The sequence below is a fragment of the Odocoileus virginianus genome, chromosome 12 (genome assembly GCF_023699985.2).
Source record: "Odocoileus virginianus isolate 20LAN1187 ecotype Illinois chromosome 12, Ovbor_1.2, whole genome shotgun sequence".
In the NCBI taxonomy this organism is placed as follows: domain Eukaryota; kingdom Metazoa; phylum Chordata; class Mammalia; order Artiodactyla; family Cervidae; genus Odocoileus; species Odocoileus virginianus.
In genome coordinates, this window is record NC_069685.1 from 6,111,530 (window position 1) to 6,134,105 (window position 22,576).

Genomic DNA, 22,576 nt, shown 5'->3' on the forward strand with positions numbered 1-22,576 from the left:
GAGACCACGATTCCTGGCTCTTTGGGGCCATTCCACAGTCCCTAATGGACCCACTGACATCATGGAGATGGGTTGTAAACTCCTACATCTTTAAGTCTTTTTCTGTTCTATTTAAGTTAATTTGGGAGGGCCTCTGTTCTTTGCAACCAATAAACCCTGACTAAAACAGCAAGTGTCTGCTTTCTGGAGCCACACGGTACCCAAGAGACAGAACACTGTCTGCTGTACCATGGGGATGCCCTGAGTCTCCCTCCACCAAGAGGCTGGCAGAACACAATTCGGGCTCCCACTGCCTGTCATTCTGTCAGCACGCCACACAAATGGAGCCAGGCAGTACTGCTGAACATCAGGGCGATTATATGTGATCAAATGCTCCAAATAATTAAAATGTCAAAATCTAGAAGTAAACATACAGTGTACTCAATAAAAACTTGAAATTGTGGAACAATTGGAAAAGGAGGAGAATGTTAACTTGCCTTACGATATGGAACAAGAGAACAAATGGTGCAAGATTTGGAAGAAAAAGAACAAATCAATGTGTTTTGTATTCCCACTGAGTTTTTCAATCAGCCTGAAAAATTAGAAAGCCATGCAAAAATTCTCTTTTCATGACATGAATAAAGCTGATTTACTTAGAAGAGTACAGAATGCCATTATCTAGATTAATCAGAACCAAACAAGAAAAAAATATTCTTTGAAGTTCAAGAAATAGAAGGAAATTCTTTCACGCATTTCTTGGCTGGATAACCAGAGTCAAACCATAACATGAAAATCTTAAGCCCATATGAGACCTTGAAAAATGAATACAGATATTTTCCAACTTAGAATTGTTCAATTTAAGGTTTTTGTACCTTATGATGGGGCGAAAGCCATACATGCATTCAGTAGAAATGGTACATGGAATTCGAATTTCGATCTTGTCCCATGAGAGCGATAGGCAGTACACACACTCTCGTGATACTGGGCAGTTCGCAGTCAGGCACAAAAGGGTAAACAACCAATATACTTACTACCATTCACACCCATCAATCATTTTGTTTTTCACTATCACTATAGCATTTGTCGGGGGAGTGTGCAATTTCCTCGGTTCTGTCTCTGCAGCAAAAATTTGAAACAACAGATGGACCCAGTGTTACAGCTCAGTTTTATTTGGCAAGCAAAGGAAAATACATCCTCAAGGTGTGAGGGCAGGCCGACCCAAAAGACGTTAAGAGAAGAGAGCCAGAGGCTCAATTTTGGTTCCACTTTTTATATGTTTTTTTTCTCCTCCCCCTGAGCCTGCCCTATGTAAACTGGGCTAGCTTGGAGGCTGTTTGCTTCACCTAAGGTCCTCGTTCTGGTCCTCGGACCTTTTTGTTCTATTTTCATGGGCTTTTCCCTTTGCCTTTCAGCCACCGCCATTCTGGACTCCTTTTTCCTATTCTAACTCCCTAACACATTCAATACATTACCTGAGATATTACTACCTTTATTATAAAATAGGCTTTGTGTTAGATGTCTCCCATCCAAGTACTAACCAGGCCCGACCCTGCTTAGCTTCCGAGATCAGACGAGATTGGGCGCATTCAGGGTGGTATGGCCGTAGACTAGATGTTTCTTCCCAATATAAGTGTTCTGAACACATTTAAGGTAGACTGGGCTACACTATGATGTTCAGTAAGTGCAGTGTATTAAATGCATTTTCAACTTAGAATATGTTGAACTTACAATGGGCTTACTGGGATGTAACCCTGTCGTCAGTCAAGGAAGGTCTGCACTGTGCAGCTGAGCAGGGAGGAGAAGGGCCCCCACGTGAAGGGTAAAGGGATGAAGTGTGTATGTTCGTTCCCACGATCACCAGCCAGACTTGTCTTTCCTAGACTTTCTGATTTCACAAACCAGTAAAATTACATACACACACACACACACACACACACACACACACACATACAGCCAACTCAACTGTCAATTATACACATGTGCATGCGTGCTAAGTCACTTCAGTCGTGTCTGACTCTGTAACCCCAGGGACTGCAGCCTGCCCACAAGACTCCTCTGTCCGTGGAATTCTCCAGGCAAGAATACTGGAGTGGGGAGCCATGCTCTTCTCCAGGGGATCTTCCCAACCCAGGGATCAAACCCGCATCTCCAGCATTGGCATGCGGGTTCTTTACCACTAGCACCACCTGGGAAGCCCCCCACCAATTACCTGTACTTCCAAATAAATATCATTTGAGGCCATTACTATCACTAGGTGTTACTACCATTATTTAATTACTTAGAAAACATTTTTATGCCAACAAAAGTAGGAAGGACTTGATCTCAGCATTTCTAAAGCCCTTGAGAACATCATCACAGGCTGGAAAAGACACTTACATGACATCAACTTTGTTTCAGTTTTGTTCAGGTGTTGCTTTAGCTCTGATTTCTAACCATTGCCTAGCCCCCACGATCCCCCAACTCCAGTATTCCATTAGTCCTCACCTCAAAAAGGTTATCACCAAGCAGGGAAAGCAGTAAACACGCAAATGGAACACAAGGACAACACAACATTTGGGAGCCGAAAACATGACCGAGATGGCTTCACACGTAAGGGCTGGCCAGCTTCCCTGGTGGGTTGAGAGGCAGGTGCGGACACATGAAGGAGCAGGAAACCTGAGCACGTGATGAACACAGCTCAGTGTGAACAAAGGGGTGCTAAGGCAAGAGCGGGAATGGCTGAGGAGATGCCAAGGAAGAGGCCTCGCGGGGGAGAGAACTGCCAAGGGGCACCCGTGCGATCTGCAACGGGAGGTTCTGGGGGAGCTCACTGGACGCCAGGCTGCAGAGCTGGGGCTCCGTTCAGAAGCAGCGAGGAAGCTCCAATGCAGCCAGCGTGACAGGAAGCGCATCAGCGATATTAACCCAGCAGAATCTATGAGCTCAGCATTAAGATTTGGTAACTTTAGTAACTTCCTGAGCAGTTAAGCAGTTGCCTCTACTTCTGGCCCAGAAGGTTCGCTTTGAGGAAATCCAGGCCCACCGACCTCCTATGAAATGCACTGCCACTGTTTCTGCACCTACAGCGGCGGCTGTCTTAATACCCCCGAGAACCATTTAATTTGCTTTGTCTCAGGTATGGATGCCAACGCCTCTAGGATTTTGCTCTTGGTAACATGAAAGTATTCACTGGTGGAAATAAGAAAATGAAAGAGTGCTATTTTAGAAGAGAATCAGAAGTGATCAGTTAATAGAAATGTCCACTACATAATTGAAGATTCATTCATTTATTCAACATTTATTGAGCTCCCTATTTGGCAACCAATTTGGCGACCTATTTGATGTGCCAGACAATCAAAAAAAGGATACAGGCTCCTGCCCCTGTGAGAGATACAGACGCAAACAACAAACATAATAAATACAGTATCTACAAGCATGTAAAAAGTGTTTTGGGAAAAAAAGATGTAAGAGAAAAAGAAAAGGGAAATCTAAAGAAGAAAAAAATTCAAATACTAATTGAAACTAAGAGATGGGACGAGTTCCCTAACAGAGCAGACTATCTGGTTAATGCCCATTTCACTTGTAAAATTCTACCACAGATCAAGGAATTTGACACATACAAACTCAACCTTCTTGTTTACACAGAAGGTAAGATCAAAGCAACACAGAATTGTTGTGGCTTAAATAACAGAGACCCATCACCAGGGAACTGCATTTAGCTAAGGGGGAGGGTGCAGATTGGGAGTTCCAGAACTCTCTAGCTCCTTGTAATTTTTAATAGCAGAAGCCACTTCAGCCACTTCAAAAGCACTTCAAAACCCTACTGGAGGCAAGGGAAAATATTTTTATTACATAAATAAATAGTAATATTTATTTATGGCTAATATTATATAAGTGTATAATATTTACATATTTATTTTCTATAGTATTATATATATATAATTATATATATAAAGCTAATATAATAATTTTATTAGCTATATAATAGCAATAACAAAAATGGCAAACACTTAAGAGAGCACGTGTGCCAGACACTCTTCTAAATCCTTGTCATGAACACTAAACTAATTTAATCCTCACAACAACCCTGTGAGGCAGTCAGACTCCAGGGTGAGTAGCTTTAACACCACGCCACCCCTTCAATTATTTATGCATACCTTCATAGAGCATAATTCTTACCACTAATTAGAAAACTGACATCTAGATTTTTTCACTGGGACTTGGCAGAATTAGATTATATTTGTATGTCAGAATGCAACTATTAAAACTTCATTTGAAGTAAATGTGCTTTAGAAGTAAAGGGAATTTGAAACTATATAATATAATCAATATTATGCTGAGAAACTGGTATTTCAGTAATTTTTAAAAAAGGGTCCTCAGCAATATGTTTTCAACTACATACTACTTCAAAGAAATTACTTCAAGACCTTAAGCAAAGTTTTTAAGAAACGAAATTCTGGTTTTCCTGTTTTTGTTTCACTTAAACAAACCTTATGCTTTGGTTTTTCAGAGAAAGGGAAGGGAGAGAGAAATACAATGGAAAAAAGTTCTTTCCCTTAGTATTTTTCTAAGCATCTGATGTTTAAAATTTTAGATTAGATTTTCGAAAAATTAGAATCACGGTGTTTACCAACAATATATGATAACATTGTAATAGAATATAACACATTTTAAAATTTTTAAAAAACAAAATTTCCCTTCTTCAATACATACACAGATTGTGCAAATTCAATTATAAAACAAAATGTTACGATGTATCCAAAGTTGGTGATCTTTTCGCCTTCAGCTTACCAAGTTCATTTTCATTTCAGTGGACTTTCTTATTAGAGTTTTCACTACATGTCACATGCTATTACAATTCACCACATGGATCTGTCTACATTCTCTCGTTGTACTGGAATTTAATCATAAAGAATAACAGTTGGATACATGGATCACTGGCTACAGCTCACAACCATTTTAGAGGTTCTGTAATCGGCATAGCACAGTAGGTCGTCCACACTATCTGTCTGCACAGATCTCAGAGCAACTTCTAATCCTTTACAGATAAAACTGCCCCTCCCCTAACACCTTATCTTTTCCCTAGGAGAGGAGAGAACTGATCTTTCTTACTGGGGCAAGGGAAGGGAGACACCGGGCTCTCAGCTTTGACACATCAGTGTCTTCAGATAAGACACAAAGAGGAAAGCAACACATGCTGGTTTCAACATAAATTCAACATTCTTTTCTCATACTTGAGTGAGTGAGTGACAGTCCTCAGCCGTGTCTGACTCTGTGCGATCCCAGGGACTGTAGCCCACCAGGCTTCTCTGTCCATGGAATTCTCCAGGCAAGAACACTGGAGCGGGTTGCCATTTCCTTTCCCACACTTAGAAGGATCCTATTTCACTGTGCCATATTTTCAAACATACAGTCCCTCTGACCCTCAGCATATTTCAGAACCTCCACTGGCATACTACGTATTTCTTTCCCCTTCTCTTTACCACCACGGAGGGCCCAACATGAAGTTATTTTTGAATGGTCTAGTAATGGCTATTATTTGAGTGCCAGATGGTGCAAGACACTGGGACAACACTGTAAAGAAAATAAACAAAAGGAGCAGCATCCTTGTCTTCAAACAGCTTTTAAAACCAGGAGGATTAGGTAAGTATACCACTTGTGGCCAGCACTGTAGCCACAGGTATAAGGAGAGCCTGAATTAAGGTGTTACAGACATTTAAGGGGGAGGAGGGACTTGAGCTTTGCTGCAGCCAACATGTAGACGGAAACATGATCTCTTACGAGATTCAGTGTCCCTGGGGTAAAAATAAACCAGCTGCTCAGGGAAAGAACAACTATTTTTGCTACTGAGATTAGAAAGCAATTCAACCTATGGTTACTGACAGAGGATTCTGTTCAATGTAATAAAAATCCTACGGATATATTTTTACAATAATAAGGGTGAGTTTGAAGACGGCTGAGAAGCTCTAATGAAAACTAAGAAATCTAACACTGATGCATCACAGAAGAGCAGGTTCAGCTTAACCATGACTGCAAACTCCACACCAGCAGAAGATCCTGAAACATGACTGCCACATTGAGAATACTGCATTTCTCCGGGGGGAATGAGTGCCTACGAGCTAAGTCACTTCAGTTGTGTCCGATTCTGTGCGACCCCACAGACTGCAGCCCGCCAGGCTCCTCTGTCCATGGGGATTCTCCAGGCAAGAATACTGCAGTGGGTTCCCACGCCCTCCTCCAGGGACTCTTCCCGATCCAGGGATTGAACCCACGTCTCTTACATCTCCTACGTTGGCAGGCAGGTTCTTTACCACCAGCGCCACCTGGACATAGGGTCTAAATATGTAAAAACCACTGTGCTATTTAACTGAATTCCTTTATCCTTACACAAGCAGAATCACAAAGATATTCTGATGTCAACATTTGACATGTACATAGAAAGTAGGTCACCAGCTGAAACAGATAAAAGTGACATGTCTTAGAATCACTATTTTAAAAGACAAAGTTACTAAAAATATCTCATTTGATACTCACTTAATTCTACAAAGTTTTTTGTACCACTTCTTCCCAGGTGGTGTTAGTGGCAAAAAATCTGCCTGCCAATGCAGGAGATGCAAGAGATGCACACTGCATCCCTGGGTCAGGAAGACCCCCTGGAGTAGGAAACAGCAACTCACTCCAGTATTCTTGCTTGAAGAATCCCATGGACAGAGGAGCCTGGCAGGCTACAATCCATGGGGTCGCAAAGAGTCAGACATGACTGAAGCGACTGAGCACAAAGTTTTCAGTTCAGTCAGTTCAGTCGCTCAGTCACGTCCAACCCTTTGGGAAGCCATGGACGCCAGGCCTCCCTGTCCATCACCAACTCCTGGAGCCCGCTCAAACCCGTGACCACCGAGTCAGTGATGCCATCCAACCATATCATCCTCTGTCATCCCCTTCTCCTCCTGCCCTCAATCTTTCCCAGCATCAGGGTCTTTTCCAATGAGTCAACTCTTTGCATGAGGTGGCCAAAGTACTGGAGTTTCAGCTTCAGCATCAGTCCTTCCAATGAATACCCAGGGCTGATCTCCTTTAGGATGGACTGGTTGAATCTCCTTGCAGTCCAAGGGACTCTCAAGAGTCTTCTCCAACACCACAGTTCAAAAGCATCAATTCTTCTGCGCTCAGCTTTCTTTATAGTCCAACTCTCACATCATACATGATTATTGGAAAAACCATAGCTTTGACTAGATAGAGCTTTGTTGGCAAAGTAATGTCTCTGCTTTATAATATGCGTCTAGGTTGGTCATAACTTTTCTCCCAAGGAGCAAGCATCTTTTAATTTCATGGCTGCTGTCACCATCTGCAGTGACTTTGGAGCCCCCAAAAATAAAGTCAGCCACTGTTTCCACATCTATATGCCATGAAGTGATGGGACTGGATGCCATGATCTTAATTTTCTGAATGTTGAGTTTCAAGCCAACTTTTTCACTCTCCTCTTTCACTTTCATCAAGAGGCTCTTTAGTTCGTCTTTGCTTTCTGCCATAAGGGTGGTGTCATTTGCGTGTCTGAAGTTATCGATATTTCTCCCAGCAATCTTGATTCCAGCTTGTGCTTCATCTAGCCTGGCATTTCACATGATATACTTTGCATATAAGTTAAATAAGCAGGGTGACAATATACAACCTTGACACACTTCTTTCCCGATTTGGAACCAGTCTGTTGTCCCATGTCCAGTTCTAACTGTTGCTTTTTGAATTACATACAGATTTCTCAGGAGGCAGGTAAGGTTTTCCCACAGTTCGTTGTGATCTACACAGTCAAAGGCTTTGGCATAGTCAATAAAGCAGAAATAGATGTTTTTCTGGAATTCTCTTGCTTTTTCTGTGATCCAAGGGATGGTGGCAATTTGATCTCTGGTTCCTCTGCCTTTTCTAAATCCAGCTTGAACATCTGGAAGTTCTCAGTTCACGTACTGTTGAAGTCTGGCTTGGAGAATTTTGAGCATTACTTTGCTAGCATGTGACATGAGTGCAATTGTGTGGTAGTTTGAACATTCTTTGGCATTGCCTTTCTTTGGGATTGGAATGAAAACTGACCTTTTCCAGTCCTGTGGCCACTGCTGCACTTTCCAGATTTGCTGGCATATTGAGGGCAGCACTTTCACAGCATCATCTTTTAGGATTTGAAATAGCTCAACTGGAATTCCATCACCTCCACTAGCTTTGTTCGTAGTGATGCTTCCTAAGGCCCACTTCACTTCGCATTCCAGGATGTCTGGCTCTAGGTGAGTGATCACACCATCGTGATTATCTGGGTCATGAAGATCGTTTTTGTACAGTTCTGTGTATTCTTGCCACCTCTTCTGCTTCTGTGAGGTCCATACCATTTCTGTCCTTTATTGAGCCCATCTTTGCATGAAATGTTCCCTTGATATCTCTAATTTTCTTGAAGAGATCTCTAGTCTTTCCCATTCTATTGTCTTCCTCTATCTCTTTACTGAGGAAGGTTTTCTTATCTCTCTTTGCTATTCTTTGGAACTATGCATTCAAATGGGCATATCTTTCCTTTTCTCCTTTGCCTTTCACTTCTCATTTTCTGTACCACTTAAATATATCTCAGCATAGGTTCATAGTTTTCCCATTTTATAAGAAAGGACAGGGTTGTTTGAGAGAAGGACAAGACTTTGTCAAGTTTAAAATTGGTGTGTGGGGTTGGGGGGGGTGGGGTAGTGAATTTCTGCTGGAAGCTACCCAGGGCAAATTTAATAATCACAGATACCCCTTAATTATTTAGCTTTTCTAATTTAAAAGACTTTTGTTATAAAGGATCTAATCACTGAACGCAAAAGTTTCCTCCTAAAAAAGAAAAGACACTTCTTTAGAGGACAGAATTCAGCAATGATTGGCAGAAAGAGGTCATTTCTTTTTACCCAACCAGTGACCTGCTCATTGCTCAACAGCGAACAATATCCAGTCTTTTGAGGCAGGATTTGCACACATTGATTGGAAATAAAAGTGTTACTAGATCACGTCAGCTCAAATTGCAACGATTACTCCCAAGCCATTAATAACATCAACTCCAAGTTTCCAAATGAAACAACTATTACAACATATGAAAGACTGACCAAAAATTCCAACAATTTTACAAAGACTCATTCACCTGGAAATGAATAACTCATCAAGAGGCAGAGTGGACTGGGTCAGTGTGCAAACATTTACACATGAACTTGGCTCCTGCTGTTGCATCATTTTTCATTTAGTTTTATTGTCTGTGACTATATATACCATTCTCCTAAAAAAACTATCAATTAATACAAAGTTCATAGAGAACAAAGAACATATAAATTTTAAATGTGATGAGTTTTTGTATTTACGTACTGACCTATAACACCCTACATATAACTCATTCATACCGTGAACAGCACTATTTATTTAGTCCTCATCCCATTCTTCCCAGGTGGTGCTAGTGATAAAGTATCCACCGCCAATGCATGAGAGTTAAGAGACGCAGACTGGATCCCTGGGTCAGGAAGATCCCCTGGAGGAGGGCATGGCAACCCACTCCAGTATTCTTGCCTAGAGAATCCCATGGACAGAGGAGCCTGGTGGGCTACAGTCCATGGGGTCACACAGAGTTGGGCATGACTAAAGCAACTTAGCACACCTGCACATCTCATTCTACAAAGACTCTGAGATGGTCTGAGAAATATACGCATTACAGAAGGAAATTAAAAATCATGACCAAGCAAAGCTCACTTGGGAAACACATACAGTAAAACTGGAACAATCCAGAGATTAGCATGACCCCTGCACAGGGGTGCCACGCAAATGTGTGAAACAGTGATATTTTTAAAGACTCATGACCAAGGAATGCATAACTTAGAGAAGAAAATGACGACTGTGCCTGGCATAAGAGATACTGATATAGAACTCAGATATGGAGACCTATTTGAGTCCTACACAGTGACTACAGGTAAGCAGGGAATCTGAGTGCTTCCTAGCAGCCAAGATTAAAAAGTAAATGTAATCAGTTATATGATTTTCTATGAGGAACAAACATTTCCACTCCTCCAGGGAAGCAAAGCTGTTTCCGAACACTTGCTATAAAACAGCTGCTCTAGGAGACACAGAAAGACATGATGGAAAAATTTCCCAATATTGCAAATACGGTCACAAAGGTGGTTTTGTTTTTGTGTCTTTTTTTAATGTTGTCCCAGATTAAAACAAAATTCTACAATGGAATCAAGATCATACAGCCCAGGAGCCCAAATTTTCCCAGCAACATGGTGGACTGAGCTTAGAGTAAAAAGCTGGAAGTCCAACCAGTGTAGTTTAGGAGATTATTAGCACTAAAGTGCAAGAACAAAAATTAAAATAAATCACCAAAATTATGATGCTCCTAAGTGTCCATCATCACCCCCTTTCTTTGAGCAAGTCAGTCCCTGGTCACTGTGATCTAGCCCACAAATGGAACCACTTTTCACTTTCACTTTCTATTACCATTCCAACCTACACCTTCTAACCCAGAGCTAAAGTATTATCTTCATTTACTTATCTGACATTTCTACCTCAAGTACCAACTACCCCACCAGTACCAACTCCACAAGTCCCAAACTAATCTAAGTTATCTGACCTCTCAAACACATTTTTCCTTCTGTCACCCTCAGCTTGTCATAAAAACCCTATCCTTGGGACTTTCCTGGCAGTCCAGAGGTTAAGACTCTGTGCTTCCACTGCAGAGGGCACAGGTTTGATCTCTGGTTGAGGAACAAAGATTCTGCATTCCTTATAGTGTGCCCTCCCTTGCCCCCCGCCCCCCTGCAAAAAAAATCCTATCCTCTTAGTGATCTGGGCTTACATCCTTGCAATCAGTTTTCTCCTCCCTTTTCCTTAACGACCCACATCCGATCAGTAGTCTGCCTTACTATTCTACCTGTCCACATTCTCTAATCCAGTCCCAAGCCCACTTTTCTAGATCATATCCCCAATACCTCAGGGCCATCAGATCACATGCCTTCCTGAATTATCTCCCAGCTCTCTCTCTCTCCACTCCAATTTATTATATATGCGACTGCAGAAGAATGTTCCTAAGGTTGTGACTCTGTCAGTCCACTTAAAAATAAAGAAAGAAAGAAACTTGTAACAGGTTCTCTCCGCTTACCTGAAGCAAATCTGTCTACTTAAGCCCCCATGGCCTTTTTTCTCACATAGCTCATGCTCCAGGCAGTCTATAAGCCCTTAAGTCTAGCCACTCCTGCTAGAAGCTGGATCTTCCCTTTTGTTCATGGTTGTATATCCAAAAGGGGCCCTTCCCTTCACATTTGCATATTTAAGGATCAAGCTGAAATGTCACCTCCCTCAGGAAGCCTTCTGTACTTCTCTCTGTGAGAAGTAACGCTTCCTCCTCTCTGTCATCCTGCACTTGTCCTGCACTTGTCGAGGGCTGTTGGCCCAGAGAGGAATTAGCACACCCTATCCTCAGTCCCTCCCTATCTAGCCTATGCTTCAGGCTGCTCCACAAGCCTCATCCCAAACACACATCTGGTTTGGGCAGCTCCCTGCCGTCCCTCAGGTTTCATATCCCTCCAGTCACCCACAGCATTTCGCTCCTACATGAACCACTGCACATATTGATTCTACTGTAGTTCACTGTTTACGCATCAGCCTCCTCCAGGGCAAGGATCAAATCATTTATCTCTGCAATCTAACGTAGGCAGCTATCTGCAGACCATCCAAGCTCCACTCCCTGCAGAACAAGTCTTCTCTTGCTTGTTTATTATGTGTCTCTCCCACTAGAACGTACCAAGTGAGAACACAGAGTTCGCGCTTTTCTTCCCAGCATTTACAACAGTGCCGGGCACAGACTAGGTGATTCAAGGCTAAACATGAATTGATAAACAGCTGAATGATTCTAAGTGTCTAGGTCAGTCCTAGAACACCACAGTGACCCTCCCCCAAAGTCTGTTGAATGAATTCTGTCTTGTATATCAAAGTTATTATTAAACATATTTTACAAGCTCTGACAGCTGGGTGATCTTGATATCCTACTCTGGCTCCTAGCTTGGTGCTTTATAGGAAACCCATTGCCTCAGATGGTAAAGAATCCATCTGCAATGCAGGAGATCTGGGTTTGATCCCTGGGTCAGGAAGATCCCCTGGGTGGTCTGGTCAAGGCTATGGTTTTTCCAGTGGTCATGTATGGATGTGAGAGTTGGACTGTGAATAAAGCTGAGCGCCAAAAAGTTGATGCTTTTGAACTGTGGTGTTGGAGAAGACTCTTGAGAGTCCCTTGGACTGCAAGGAGATCCAACCAGTCCATCCTAAAGGAGATCAGTCCTGGGTGTTCAGTGGAAGGACTGATGCTGAAGCTGAAACTCCAATACTTTGGCCACCTCATGAGAAGAGTTGACTCAATGGAAAAGACCCTGATGCTTGGAGGGACTGGGGGCAGGAGGAGAAGGGGACGACAGAGGATGAGATGGCTGGATGGCATCACCGACTCCATGGGCATGAGTTTGAGTAAACTCTGGGAGTTTGTGATGGACAGGGAGGCCTGGCGTGCTGCGATTCATGGGGTCACAAAGAGTCAGACACGACTGAGCGACTGAACCGAACTGAACTGAATATTCTTGCCTGGAGAATTCCATGGACAAAGGAGTCTGGTGGGCTACAGTCCAAGAGGTCACAAACAGTTGGACACAACCTGAGCAACACAACCTGAGCAACTAACACACATGGTGCTTTACACATATGAAGTCCTTGATAGATTTCTGAACACATGATTTACTCAATTAATACATTACTTAAGCTTTCATGTTCTAAATCTGAATTTGTTTCATCTTGTCAATAAAGGAGAATCAGGGGACTTCCCTGGTGATCCAGTGGTTAAGTCTCTGTGCTTCCAATGCAGGGGGCACAGGTTTGATCCCTGGTCGGAGAACTAAGATTCCACATGCTGTGCGGTGCAACCAAAAAATAAATAAAATACAACTCGTTTTATTTCTTATGACACAGGATGCCAGGGGAAAGACCACCCTGCAGAGGGAAGATGGCCAGCGGTGCTGTCAGAATGGTCCCGCCTCTGTTTCTGTTCACCTGCGTGACTCTGAGCGCACTATTTAACCTCTCTTCACTTCAGCTTCCTCCTTCAAAGGCCAGGAGGCCCTCTCATGCAGAGCAGTCTATTCACTTCACAGCTAAGTGAACAGCCTGTCCTAAGTCCTCTACTACCCCTTCTTTATCAGTCTTAAATGGCTCTAACTCACGTTAGAAAATCTTCATATATATTCTCTGAACATGAGAGGGTCATTATTTAAAACAGTACAGGCTTTGTTCGTGTGTGGGCGCTCAGTCGCTCAGTCGTGTCTGACCCTCTGTGACCGCACGGACTGTAGCCCAGAAGGCTCCTCTGTCCATGGGATTCTCCAGGCAAGAACACTGGAGTGGGCTGCCATCTCCCCCTCCAGGGCCTCTTCCCGGCGCAGGGATCAAACCCGTGTCTCCTGCCTTGGCAGGTGGATTCTTTAGCTCTGAGCCACTGGGCAGGCCCTAGGGGACTTTCTTTGCGAGGCACTAATTCTCCATCAATGCTCACACCCTGCAGTCCTTCAGAACTCATCCTGCAAGCACAGGCGACTTGAGCACAAGACTGCCATCATCCTAAGACTTCCTGGAGCCACAGCCTCATGATGTCCCAGGATGACACTCCCTCACCTGAAGGACACTTCTCTTGACCACAGAGGAAACAGCACAGCAATCAGATAAGTGATGAGAACAAGAACTGTACCCATTAAACACAGTACACAGTAACATGACCCCAGCTTAAGGTGGGATGATTTAGTCTTGAAAACAATAATAAAGAGCTTAATGCTAATGTAAGTGCATCTCAATCAAAATGCACTCAAATCCCTCTGGGGGACAGTTCTGTTGGGAGGTGGGGAGTGGTTAGCCAGCACTCAAACAGATGACTGTCACTGATCAGGTATGAGGTTATGACTCAGTCAAGATGGGATTCACTGAGATTCACACAGACAGGCAGAGAACACAGTGAGTATTCTGTACAACCATTAAATGGTCTTTTTCTAAGATCCTCATTTAATAAAAAGGAATGAACTGCCACAGAAGACAGTTAGCATAGAATCACCCTTTAAAAGACCAAATTCAAAAGAGCATTCTCTAACAAATTTTGATACTATTGCTAGGCACAGAAAATATTGGTATTGGAGGCACAAAACTATATTTGCATAAATAAATGCTGCCAGCACAGAAGCAATATGAAAATGTACGCCCTTACTGGCAAGTAGTAAACCCAACAAAATGCAAATGAAAGCCAACTCTCTGGTGCTCAGGGGAAAACAAGAACACTCGAGAATATAAGGTCGATAGAACTTTTGTTCCCAGCCGCGGAGCTGAGGCTTGCCACCCTGTGAGCTTGCAGAGCTGTTCACTCTTCCGAGAGCACCCACGCCACGCTGAGTTGACTGCATTTTCTCAAAAGTGAATGAGCAAAAAGCACAGCGCTCACGGCGGCCCGAATGGAGCTGTGACAAACGTCCTGCTCTAAGATCACCTTTAACAGCTGCAGTCATCAGGTCAGTGTCTCCAAAGCCTTCCCAGAGATTCAAATCACAAACATGTTACTTTAACTCAGTTACTCCCACTTAAAAATCCATGCCAATTTAAAGTGTTAGAAAGAGAGAGAGTACACAGAGCGACTTCCTTCCAAAATCAGGAAGCAAAGGGGCAATAAGTGCATGTGCACTCCGACGCTCCGTCATGCCCGACTCTTTTGCAACCCCGTGGGCTGCAGCCACCAGGCTCCTCTGTCCATGGGATTTCCCAGGCAAGAATACTGGAGTAGGTTGTCATTTCCTCCTCTGGGGGATCTTCCTGACCTAGGGATTGAATTTAAGTCTCCTGAAAATTGTTAAGTGATAGTGGCTAAGGTCTTCCCCCGTGGCTCAGGGGTAAAAAAATCTGCCTGCAATACAGGACATGTATGTTTGATCCCAGCATCAGGAAGATCCCCTGGAGGAGGGCATGGCAACCAACTCCAGTATTCTTGCTTGGAAAATCCTATAGTCAGAGGAGTCTGGCAAGCTACAGTCCATGGGGTCACAAAGAGTCAGACACGACTGAAGCAACTAAGCATGCATGCATGCATGGTGGCTAAAAGATAAATTAACAAAAATATTGAATAATCTTGAATAGCAGAAGTTGGCAAGAACCCCTGATACTTTTCAGTGGAAGAATGTAGTCGCAGTTCTGAGATGTTTCACACTAACAGGGACTTTTCCTAAACAAAGAACTCAACATCTAAGGAATTTAAAACACTTGATAATAGTTCATTCAATTCCCTATTATAATACTTACTGGTATAAAACAAAAAAAATTGCAAGACGTATTTTGCCCATGGAGGATGGGAGGCACCAGGATGAAGTGAACGACGAGAGTAAACTGTAACCCCCGTCCTCACTGCCAGAAGCAAAAGTGAGGCATCCTTACAGCATCAAGAGCAACTTCATTAAAGTTAACAAGACACCAAAGTCCACACGTCTACAGGAATATTAGTCCCTTCAAAGACTACATGCTCATCACAAAAATGCCCGCCAATGCTCAAGATGTCTTAGCAGCAACTCTTCTAAGGCTGCCTTCACGTATATAACACCTTTTTGAAAACTTCAACTGTGACAAATCTGGGTCTTTGAAAGTGGAAGTTGAGATCTGTGAGCTGGAAATACATTTAAAAAATAAAGGGAATCACTGAGCTGGATATTATTTTTAATCAAAAGAACAAGTGCTTTTTTTAATGTGGCTTAAAAACTACTTCCAAAGATGATTCTTTAAAACTATTCCAAATTCCCCTTCTAAGAGCAGCAGCTATGGGATAAGCAGGCAACCTCCCTAGATGACTTCTTTGAAGAGCATGTTTCACTTTTTAGGATGTCTTTAGTATCGGGATTGTACATTCACTTAATTAGGTAACAGCTATCTCTGCTTCCATTTTTTCACGTTATTCATTCATTCAACAAATATTTACAGTGATCCTAAATATCTGCCAAATACTGTGCTAAGTCCTGGGGAGATAATGGTGAGCAGGCCTCTCCACCTGCCTCATGAAGACGATTTACAGAAGCACACAAATTATAACCATTAAGTCAATCCAAAGGGAGAAAAGAAAAAGACATAGGGTGATGCAAAAAAACCTATTAAAAATTACTAAAGAAGACAATGAGATGATACAAACAAACTTTATTTAACACTTCATGAAGTGGACAGTCTCCCTGTGGAAACTGTAAAATGGGGCAGAAGCCTGGAAGCTTTCACAGGATAAAGAATAAAGAACAAGGAAGGGAAAAACAGAAAACATCAGTGACACCCAGGGCCACGCAGTCACCCTTGTATGGAGTGGGGAGTCTCAGAGTTGACCTGGTGCTTGTGGACTGACTGACTAGTTATACTTCCTGGGTTCCTGGTCAAGCAGAGCAGTTTCGGGGACACCGTTGTTGTTCAGTCGCTAGTCACGTCTGACTCTTTGTGACCCCTTGACTGCGGCACGCCAGGCCTCTTTGTCCTTCACTATCTCCTGGAGTTGGCTCAAAGTCATGTTCACTGGGTCAGTGATGCCATCCAACCATCTCATCCTCTGTCATCCACTCTTCCTTTCACCTTCAATCTTTCCCAGCATCAGGGTCTTTTCCAATGAGTTGACTCTTCACATCAGGTGGCCAAGGTACTGGAGCATCAGCTTCAGCATCAGCCCTTCCAATGAATATTCAGGATTGATTTCCTTTAGGATTAACTGGTTTGATCTTCTTGCTGTCAAGAGTCTTCTCCAGCACCACAATTAGAAAGCATCAATTCTTCAGCACTCAGCCTTCTTTCTGGTTCAACTCTCACATCCATACATGACCACTGAGAAAACCATAGCTTTGACTATATGAACCTTTGTTGGCAAAGTGATGTCTCTGCTTTTCAATACACTGTCTAGGTTTGTCATAGCTGTTTTTCCAAGGAGCAAGGGACACTGGAATCATCTAAGTGTCAGTTTGCAAACAGAGCAACCTGGGCAGGAGGGGTTCTATCGTGGGCCTAGGCTATATATAGTGAGGCCCAGCTGGGGTAAAGAGGCTTTCTAAGGAGATGTAGTTTTTTGTTTTGGCTGTGCTAGGTCTTTTGTTGCTGTGTATAGACTTTTTCTAGTTGCAGCAAGCAGGGGGCTACTCTCTAGCTGTGCTCAGGATTCTCATTTCAGTGACTTCTCTTATGGCAGAGCATAGGCTCCAGGAGTTCAGGATTCAGGAGTCGTGGTACACGGGCTTAGCTCCTCCACGGCATGTGGGAACTTTCCAGACCAGGGATCAAACCTATGTCCCCTGCACTGGTGGCCAGATTCTCATCCACCATGGAAGTCCAGAGATGTCATCTGAACTGAAGATAATCAGCAGTTAACTAGTTAAACAAAAAACACTACATGGGGAAAGGTATGGAGACTGGGTGGAGTAGAGGAGAATGACGTTTCAAGTACCAGGAACAGTGTGTGCAAAGGCTCTGTGGTTTGTTTGGTTTTTTGAATAGTATGGGCATATTAAGAAATGAAAGAAAGACTGCAGTGCTAAAGCACTACTTCAATACGAGTGAGGATACTAGCATGGAGGGAATGCGAGTAAGAATACTAGCACTGCAAGAATACTAGTGAGAATACTAGCACTGAGGGAATACTAGTTTTGCATGAATACTAGTGAGAATACTAGCACTGAGGGAATACTAGTGAGAATACTAGCACTGAGGGAATACTCGTTTTGCATGAATACTAGTGAGAATACTAGCACTGAGGGAATACTAGTTTTGCATGAATACTAGTGAGAATACTAGCACTGAGGGAATACTCGTTTTGCATGAATACTAGTGAGAATACTAGCACTGAGGGAATACTAGTGAGAATACTAGCACTGGGGGAATACTAGTGAGAATACTAGCACTGAGGGAATACTCGTTTTGCATGAATACTAGTGAGAATACTAGCACTGAGGGAATACTAGTTTTGCATGAATACTAGTGAGAATACTAGCATCGAGAAGTGTCTCAATGCTACTGAGAGAATGGTCCAGGATGAGGCTGGCAAGGTAGTCGGCTAGACTCCACAGAGCCTGGCACACATTAAGGATCTTCACTTACTTGAAGAGTGATGAGAGGCCTCAAGTGGACTCTCAAATGGGAAGGAGGATGGGAAAGAGACACCATAAAATCAACATTATTTAATATCACCAAGGCTGGAGTAAAGAACCAACTGGAGAGTGGACAGAAGAGAAGCAGGAAGACCAGTTAAGAAGATATTGTAATAATCTACAAGAGAGGGTGGAGATAACACAGATGAGAGAAAGCAGTGGATTTGAGAGGCACTGGATATAAAAGGAACAAAAATTAGGATGGTACTCTGTATTTGTTATTTACTCAAATATAATACTTTCGTTTTGCCTAAGAATTCCTTATTTGCTAATCAGTTGCAAACCAAAACACATAACGCAAATGTCAGAGTTCTTTTTCAATCTAGTGCCGCATATTTTATCTTCTTTTATATAAAGAAAAAAATAGCAAAGAGAAAAACAAGACTTAAGAAGTATTTCATTTGATGTAAAAATGTGTGTTCCTGAAAAACTGAGTTGCACCTGGGTAATAAAAGAACCCATACCTTATTACTGAGTAAATATTTTTCTTGCACAAAAACACACTAAAAAACGCAGAACAGAGTCTCATGATACTATATCAAGTGAAATGTAAAACATTATCTCAATGATTTCCATACATCATTTCTCTTTTATTACAGGGTACATAAATCAGGTGATTTTACAACTTTAAAAGGAAGGAATGGATGAGAGATTTAACAATCATCATCAAGTTTTATAATAAACCATTTAGTAAGCAACCAGAATGTCCAAGAGGCTTGCAGTGATTTAAATCTATTCTTTCACCAATGATTTCACTGGTTCCCTGATAATTCCCTGATGGACAGGGAAGCCTGGTGTGCTGCAGTCCATGGGGGTCACAAAGAGTTGGACACAACTGAGCAACTGAACTGCACTGAACTGAATGATTTCACCCACATGGAAAAGTCATTTTTATATCTATCCTACAATGATATGCTACTTCTAATCCATACCCTCCAAAAAACTACAGCTTTCCAGTAGGCCAGGGTTAGTTACCACATCATAGCAATGTACTGGGTCAGCCAAAAGTTCACTCGTGTTTGTCTGTGTGGTAGTGCATGCTCAGTTGTGTCTGACTCTTTGCAACTCCATGGACTGTAGCCCACCAGGCTCCTCTGTCCATGAACATTTCTAGGCAAGAATACTGGAGTGAGGCAAGAATAACTTCCTGAGGCAAGAATAACTTCCTCAGGTTACCTTTCTTGAAGCATATCTTATTCCAGGTAAAATTTACACCTCCTTTAGAAAAGCTCATAGGATTGCCCCATTTTCTTCTCCAGGGGATCTTCCCAACTCAGGGATCAAACCTGTATCTCCTGAATCTCCTGCATTGCAAGCAGATTCTTTACCACTGAGCCACCTGGGAAGCCCCCTTAAGATGATATAAAGTTCAAAAGGTAATCAGCCTTATAAACTCTGTGAACACACAAAAAGTCAAATTTGGTACTGAATTTGCCACATGTTCTTGTGTTTGATGTACACAGGCCAGTGTGGGCCATACTCAGAACAAACATAAAGGAGGAAATCGGGTTTTAGTAGTCTCGTATATCAACAACAAATGTACCAGCTAAAGTCTAATGCCATGAGCTTTAAAAAAAAAAAAAAGACAGTCTAACTTTGAGATTTTGCAACTAGATTCTACACCACTCCTTGAAAATACAGTTTTTAACTTGGAAAGAAACAGATTCAATAAAAAAAAAAATCACTGAAGAAAGAATATAAAACTACAGCATGTTGATAAACTGACTTCTAAAGGCTAAATGCACATTTAAAAATGCTGCTTTGGGCGACTTAAGCCACCACCCAGACATTATTTGACTGCAGACTCTGCATAGGAATTTCTGTTTCCTTCCTTAAGAAAAACTGTTAAGCAACAAAAGTATATGTGAAGTAACCTGAATCACCTAAAACACAGTCTTGACAGTCATTATACTTTATAACACACTTAAGCTGAATTGGGCACACAGAAATTTAACTTTTGATATGCAACAACAGCTCTTTGTGGTTGTTTTTAAATGTACGCCTTGGAATCTTCCCAGCACAGAGGTAAAGAAGAGAAATCATGAAAAATCTCATTATCTTTTACTTTTCAGGAAAAACAAAGTAGATTAGAATTAAGAATTAAAATCTCAAGCCTTACAAAACTAAAAAAGTATCTCACAGAAAAATATTTATTCCTATTGACCTATGCCAGTGTACTCGATATGCCAAGTTTGCTGCTCACCTGGACATTTTATGACCACATTAAAACACAGTTGAAAGAGGAGCCCTACAGTAAAAAGGCTGACCCTTTCGTGATTTTACCTGCTTGACAAAGGTGTCATGATAAGTCACATGGCCCATGAGTTTCCCAAGCTGATGGTTGCTTCCTGCACTCACCAGTATTTTAGTGAGGAAGAGTAAAGTGGGTTTTTATATAAGACTCAGGCCTTACAATTTCTGTATTCCAGGTGAAGGGATATTCACTCACCCCTTACTTTTCTTAAGAAGTGCAAACAAGTATGTCCGAAAAAGTAGTGACAACTTGAAGGATTAACGAGGATATTAGACATCTCATATATAATTTTTTCTTTTTTTTTTTTTTTTGGCCCCACATTGCAGCTTGTGAGATCTCAGCTCCCCAATCAGGGATCGAACCCAGGCCCTCAGCAGTGAAAGTGCAGAGTCCGAACCACTGGACCATCAGGGAATTCCCTAATATCTAAGTTTTAAGAACAGAAAAAAAATGAAGATTTTATTTATCAGGGCTTGATACGGTACGTTCCAAATTCTGAAAGGAATTAACACTAAGGCATTTTGATTTACCTGTTCTGTTTGTTTTTATGTATGATGAGCTACCCTCACTCAGGTCAGCAATTAACAATGTATAGCTATTCACAACCTGCCTTTCCCACTTCTTGCCTCTGCTGGATTGTTTAAAGCAAAATTCAGGACTTCCATGGTAGTCCAGTGGTTAAGACTCCGTGCTTTCACTGCAGGGAGCCCAGGTTTAATCCCTCGTCAGGAAACTCAGATCTCACACGCCTTAAGGCATGGCCCAAATCACACATCATATCTGAGACAAGAAAAAAATGGCCCACGAAGATATGTCACTTCCCAATCCCCAGATGCTCTGAATATTAGTTTATATAGGGGGAAAAATATAGCTATAACTTTCAATCTTAAGAGGGAATTCATCTTGGATCATCCAAGTAAGTCCTAAAATGCAAGCCCATGTATCCTTATAGGAAAGAGGTAGCAGAGACAGGACACAGACACACCAAGGGGAGAAAGCCACGTGAGGCGGGGCAGACAGACGCAGTCTCAGACCAAGGACAGCTCCAGAGAAGAACAATCCTCCCCCAGCATTGCACAGGGACCATGGCCTTGCCTACTCCTTGATTTTAGACTTCGAGCGTCCAGAACTGAGAGAATAATGTCTGTTGCTCAATCCACCCAGTCTGTGGAAATGTTACCATAGTCATAGGAAACTAATACAATATTGTACAGACTTAAAATTGTTTCATTATGTATATTTAAGAAATACTTTTTAAAAATAACACCATGATCATTCCCTTTGTTAAAGTCCTTTAATGTGTCTAAATCCAGAGTTCAAATTTCCCAAATTATCTCAATTTCATATTTATAATTTATAACTTTGTGGTGATTTAGCCAAACCAAGATACAAAAATACTTATGTCTCTTAAGTCTCAAGGCAACTTTTTAAAATATAAAAAAATAAATAAAAACACTTATCTGACACTGACTTTGAGGAAAAAAATAATAGCTCTTCCTTCTTTGTTTTTCTTGCCATTTATTTACTGAACAAACAAAATAACTTGTTCTGCAGTAATATCTACATTCTGGATTTGGCTGATCACACCTCCACAGTATTTTTAAACATGGTCCCCCTTTTCCTGTGCTTCTTATAAACTAGCAATTAGAGACAAAATCTTGATCAGAATCATATTCAGGTTTTTGATAAGAAATGTCAAATGTTTCTACATATTTCCTATTTTATCCAATTAGGGGGCACACATTTACTTTTTTCTCTTTTTGTGATGTTAACACCAATCGGTGGGCACAGGGATCCTCTGTCTGATGTTATCAAGTATAAAGTTTCCAAGTACCCTTTGACCTAAGTTTCAGGTGTCACTGACAATCATTCCCCAGGTTGTTATTTCATTATGTCATTCCTTCTGCACTTATGAGTTGGAATTCTAAAAATCAGGTTTTTGTCCAAACCACTTGTTGGTTCCCCTGAAATACAGCGTTGGTTTTAAAAAAAAAAAAAACAGGAGAAGTAAGGTAAGTGCTTGATAACATCTTTTTAAGGTAGTATCAGGACAGATATCCGCCTCTTGACTATAAAGACTACCCTGGTCTGACTCAATGAGTGTAACTTCTCAAGGGCACTCCACTTAGTCCTCAAGTTACCAGTTCAAATA

At 41.9% G+C, this 22,576-nt stretch overlaps 1 protein-coding gene and 1 non-coding gene across 9 annotated transcripts in view; one reads left to right on the top strand and one right to left on the bottom strand.

Moving 5' to 3' along the window:
• The window catches only part of FHIP1A (FHF complex subunit HOOK interacting protein 1A), a 399,036-nt gene that overhangs the window by 270,132 nt on the left and 106,328 nt on the right, over positions 1-22,576 (bottom strand). The window lies entirely within an intron of this gene.
• On the top strand, positions 9,694-9,795 carry LOC139037890 (U6 spliceosomal RNA). The gene has a single exon (XR_011490841.1). It is a non-coding gene; the product is annotated as a U6 spliceosomal RNA (small nuclear RNA).